Source organism: Triticum urartu, chromosome 2, assembly GCF_003073215.2.
Source record: "Triticum urartu cultivar G1812 chromosome 2, Tu2.1, whole genome shotgun sequence".
Lineage (NCBI taxonomy): Eukaryota > Viridiplantae > Streptophyta > Magnoliopsida > Poales > Poaceae > Triticum > Triticum urartu.
The window spans coordinates 186165512-186171196 of NC_053023.1; the positions used below are offsets into that span (position 1 = coordinate 186165512).

Below are 5685 nucleotides of genomic sequence, written 5' to 3' on the forward strand. Positions count from 1 at the left end.
ATTCTAAAAAACCATAATTTCTGCCAATATTTATCCAAAAGACCAAAAGTAATATGTACCAATACATTTAGGCCTCCTTTGGTTTATATGATAGAAATGTTGTAGGAATAGGAAAATCATATAAAGTGAGATGACATGCATCTTAATTCCTATAAAGAAAGAGATGTCATTTGATGCATAGGATATAAATTTTTTCATTGAGTCTTATCTAATATTTTTTTTCTTTCAAAATATAAAAGATTGATTCTTATCCTATATAGAAATAGGAATCCATTCCTACAAACCAAATGGCGTCGAAGGAAATTTTCCTACAATCTAGAAATGCCTCATAGATGACGGTCGTGACCCAGGCTTCCATCGGATGGGGCTGTCACCTCCATCCTCTATCTCGTCACAAGCAGGGCCGCGCCGTCTTGGAGGAGGCACAAGGAGGGTTGTGCCACCTTGGAGGAGGATCCACGCCTCCGTCGGACGAGGCCGTCCCCTCCATTACCGATCCCGTCGCGAGCGTCCGCAGAAGAGGGCCGCGGTGCCTTGGAGAAGGCACCAAAGGAGGGTGCTGTTACCAGGTCTGTGTGTCTCCCATCTCTCTTAGCTTCATCATTCTAAATGTTCTAAACTGCAGTAGAGGAAAAGAACGTACAATGCTTCTCAGTCAACCATATGCAAAATGATTATAAAAAGTACATTTGATTGAGCAAAAATTCTAAATGTTCAGTTCAGCCTTGAAAAGAAGTCCCGCACTTTAATCTTTGGCGCTGGATGTGCTCTCTTTCAATTGGAATGTTTGTGCCTAATTGATTTTGAACCTCATTTGCCTGTAGGTCGCTTGTTCTTGCCGTTGCTGCGCCGGATCTGTTGCTGCGGTGGTCAATCTGTGGGTAGGCCTTTATTTTGACCTGTTCTTTCTTGTTTGCGGTGGTTCTAGCTGTGATTTTGACATTGCTTTTGCTGTGGCTTGGTCCATGGTTTGCAGGTGCTGCTTCTATTGGTAGATCCCCTCCTCGGATTCCCGTCCGATCTGTGCCGGCTTTCACGTCTTCGTCCAGGGAACTACAGGTCGACTCCTCCTCTCTTTCCTTTCTCAGTTCCTTTTTATTTGCAGAACTAGGCTTTGCGTTCGTGCGTCGGTCTATGTTTTTTGTCTTCTCTGTACAGGGATGTTTGTTGGATTCGGTTCATGTGTTGGTTAGCCGCTGTTAGATTCGGTTGGTTTGCAGGTTAGCCAAGGAATGTATCTCTTTTTTGTCTTATTGAGTAACCACTGCACGCTCCTGAATTGCTGGTTTCAGATTGTAAAACAAAGATATATGTGCCTCAAACTACTTTGATTAGAATCTGTAGTTTCGGTCCTTTAGCTCAGACTTGATGCTACCGCCTACTCAGACACCATCCCAATGCGATTATATTTATCGTACGATCTTGCTGAAAGTCACTTCACCCCACTAATTATTAAGTGTCTATCGTCGCTTTATGTTGCTTGAAGTCACTGCAGCTAGTTAATCTCCCATTGCCTGTGCTTGCTCGTAATGAATTTCGTTGCATTTTTCTGTCCACAATCCCGGGCTTAATGTTTCCACCGATGTTACAGCCTCCAGATGTCGGATAAAGGCAGCTGCGATGGGGAGACAGCTCAAGACATCATACACGAAGCTAGCCACAATTCAGCAGAGTGGTGACCCTGTTGTGCCACCAGCACCAACATCTCGTATGTCTGTCGAGTATGCTATCGAAGTCATACAGACATTCGATGAGTTCAAACGATTTTTTGTCACGAGCATTGGCTTTGGCGGCATGCTCCAACCTCAAATGTTGCAGAAACTGAACCTGAAATTCAGTGCTTGGACGATGAGCAAGGTCAGCACCACCCGTTGCGCCATTGTACTGGCTGAGAACACGATAGTTAAGTTTTGGGCAGAGGATGTTCACAAAATCTTTGGAATCCCATGTGGACATCACAACATAAAGGGTCGGGATGGCGGCATCAAGCCCGAGGCAATTAAGTTTATAAAGTCCACGTTGGGGATGCAGACAAAAAGGCATTTAGTGCCGCCCAAAGTTTTTCTTATGAGGGATATATCTGAATCATCGATCAAGCTTGAGAAGGACTGCTTCCAAATCGCCTTCATCATTTTTGTCATGGGTCATGTACTTGTGCCCACCACAAAGCATGATTATGCCACCATTGATTTCTTGGGAGCTCCAGCCAACACTGATGATAAACCAGTTCAACTGGTGTGAGTATGTGCTCGAATGTCTGCTTGCGGGTGTAAGGAGGCTTAAGAATGACATCCTTTCAAACAACCCTGCCACGAACCTCTTTGGATGTCACTTGTTTCTCCAGGTATTCATATATCTACATTCCCAAATTGAGAACAACATTACCTCCAAGTTTGTACCTAACGATCTGTTTTTGTCACAGATTTTCCTGCTCGACAACCTCGACCTGGGGATGTTTAACAAGCCACATACCGTGCTGCCGAGGGTTAGTGTTTTTTACCAGGACTCACTCTGCGGGATGACAAACATGGCTACTGATGTTGGCAAAGGCGGCTATTTCTTATGCTTCCGCACCGGTAAGCTCTGCCATTTCACATGATTCCAACCAACCCCCATCAATATTAATGCTTGTTCTCATGGTACTTCTTACATCATGTAGTTACACCACCCGTCAACTGTTTGCTATGCCCGTTTCAAGCACTCTGCCGCCTAGCAGTCAGAGTCAAGAAACACAGGAAAATCACCGGTTTAGCAATCACCTTCATGCGGTGGTAGCACATCCAAAAACAACGCAAAACGATGTTCCAAGCCCTGCATCTCCACACCATATGGTTGATGAACTCACCGGCACAACCATACGGCTACTAGGTCCGATGGACTTTGCCAACTACTACGAAGGCAGTATCCCTACCTGGTAATAGATCTTCGCATCCACAGTCTGTTACAATATTTAATCACTCAATTCAATCAATTACACTGGTGCATGTTCTTCAACCCTCCCGTTGCATCTTCCAGATTGGCGATGAGATCACAGTTCTCTTGAAGGAAGTAAATGCTCGTTGACTCTCTCACCTCGCAACTGCGCGAGGTCACATCCAACTTGACATGATGAAGTTTTCTGACAAGATGATTGCTGCAACAAGCCGCACATGCACTTGTTGTGTAGCACGTGCCTTTGTGGAGTGTCCACCTAGAGGCGCCACCACAAACAACAGTTCGTTTTGCTCACAGTTGTATGTGTTTCCTATCGACGAATCCTCACACACGTTATGTGTGAACAAAATGTGTTTTTTTTATCTCTGACAGATGATGACAACACTACCCCAGTTAGAACGGCGATTGCTGGGCATCGCCTTCACCTATCGCCTTGTGAAGGTACTTATACCCACAACTTCTCACATTCCATACCATTACCAGCTTCACTTACACTATGTTTCCCCTTAATTGCAGGCAATACTTCTTTGAGCAAGCGGATCGAACCGTTCACACAGCTCATCAGACCAATGTACCACAGATGGATACTGCGCTCCAACACATTTTGCATACGATGACCCTGTTTGCGAAGGAAAATTTACAAGCCATAAGTGAACTCTACATCGACCTCCCAAACGATGCCAGCACAACTGATTTTGGCCAGAGGCATCTGGAACTTCCTTGCTGGAAACACATATACCGGCCTGGTTTCCAAACCAATCCTTGGGGCAGAGGAGTTGTCCCCTACCCTCCACAAGCTGGTGTTGCTCAACTCCTTGAGCAGTTTTTCATCTCTGCACCAGACAACGAGCTATCCTGGTATTTTATGTGCATCACTACACTAGCCTAAGCCCATCGTGCCTCCCACCAACTTGTTTATTTTGGCTGCACTAACAGTATGTCATCGGTGATGCAGCAACTTCCTTGTTCATGAGGAGCCAAGATTTGTTCGGATAACCGGCCATGCGATTAGGGACCAGCTTGTCGGCAACAGACTAATTGGCCATGAACTGATGTCTTTGGTTTTCTGCCATTTTGATCAACTTGATTGTCAAGCGGAAACGGAAAGCCCTTATTTAAGCTGGAGTACCCTATAGAACCTGATTTCTCAGTAAGTCCATGACTCCATTTTTTGAAGCTCCACAATTGAACTTTATGACTCCTGTTAATTGCATTTGACACAGTTTTCCATGCTCTAACTTGTCACTTTTATGTCAACCAGACTCTGGTGTTGTCCGATTCTGATTTCTTGCACACGCTCTCAATAGAGAAGCAGTTATCCGCCGACTCGCTCAAGTATGACATAACATCGTCTCAAATGGTACACAAGGACCGCACGTCTGCTTTACCGTGCTTTTCATATGATATCCACCTACATGTACACACAACTTATTAAGATTTCCTCTTCTCCAACAGTTTATCACACCGGTGCGGCGCCCGAAAGGCTGGATGATCGTAGTTTGGGATATGCTACAGAAAATATTAAATGTCATCGACCCTCTTTATGCCAAAATTTCAACTAAGCACCCCTACAAGGAATGCGACGAAGCCTTGGCATGGAAGCTGCACAGTGCATTATTCGCATGCCTTCATGAATTCTATGCCGGATGGCCGGCAGTCAAGGAAAACTGGCGGATCAAGCATGATCCCACAACTGATGACATCCTTACGGCGTAAGTGACAGCAGATCAGTAGCACATCCTTCTTGCTGAAAAACATTCACCCTCATAACACGTCGCACGCTTCTGCGTTTTGCAGTGATGAGACAGACGTCTGCGCCAGCCGCATTGCTCGGCATTTTGACGGAGACAAGCTTAAGCTGCCTCTTACGCAGGTCATTTCTAAGCACCATTGTCCTTTATGATTCCATTTTTCCATCTACAGAGTTTTGTTCTTTGGACAATGCATTTCCAACCGGGAATTGACACGCGATACAAATTTGTTCACAGCATAACACATCCAAAACAAAGAAGGATGCCCTGCATGAGTGCTTGAAGCTGCAGGGTAACTTCTCCTAAAACACTCACAAGGCACCGTGGAAAGTCTCAACACCATCAGACTCCGCCTTCGACGACTAGGAAGCCTCCTTGAACAATCATTGTACGAACTTTCATGCATCACATCGTCATAGTTATCTATAGCTTTCCCATAAGAGTATTTTGGTTTGTAAGTTAATACAGTATCACGAATATGCAAGCTATGTCGCTTCCAGACTCTGCTAAAACCACGTATGAGGTCTACTCTGCTTCCCATTGCTTGTTCATCTAGACCCTGTATACCAGTTTGGTTATGCATCCTATACCGAACATTTTGGGTTGTAATTCGGTACAATATCATGAACTTGCAAGCTTTGTCGGCTCCATACTCTGCTAAAACCATGTCTAGTGTCTAGTCTGCATCCCATTGCTTGTTCATTCGATCACTGTATGCCAGTTCGGTTATGCATCCTTCTCCACTCAGTTGCCCCCTAATTATGTGGTGTCTATTTTTCTTTATGCGTTCTCCGATGTGGTACCGCTATACGGGGTTTGGCTCCTCTGCTGTACAGTTGTTACTCAGCACATGCGGCCTATCACCCTCAACACAAAGTGGAGGATGAACCTGCGGTCTATGCTTGCCACTCGCTGAACCGTTACCTCGCCACGGATACGCCATGGTCTCACGGACGATGGCTTCGAGGTCAGCAGGGTATTGCAAACTGTTAAGAATAAT

General features: G+C 45.2%; 1 long non-coding RNA gene across 5 annotated transcripts; it reads left to right on the forward strand.

The window, feature by feature from the left end:
* Positions 1 to 328: 328 nt before the first annotated feature.
* On the forward strand, positions 329 to 5313 carry LOC125536665. Of its 5 annotated transcripts, none has more exons than XR_007295162.1 (14): positions 330 to 569; positions 825 to 881; positions 977 to 1059; positions 1592 to 2344; positions 2423 to 2576; positions 2660 to 2914; positions 3016 to 3233; positions 3307 to 3375; positions 3451 to 3792; positions 3890 to 4084; positions 4196 to 4294; positions 4390 to 4646; positions 4732 to 4807; positions 4923 to 5313. It is a non-coding gene; the product is annotated as an uncharacterized LOC125536665 (long non-coding RNA). The 5 variants fall into 5 exon arrangements; XR_007295163.1 differs by having other exon boundaries at positions 3016 to 3214; XR_007295161.1 differs by having other exon boundaries at positions 329 to 569; positions 977 to 1220; positions 3016 to 3375.
* The last annotated feature ends 372 nt before the right edge of the window (positions 5314 to 5685 follow it).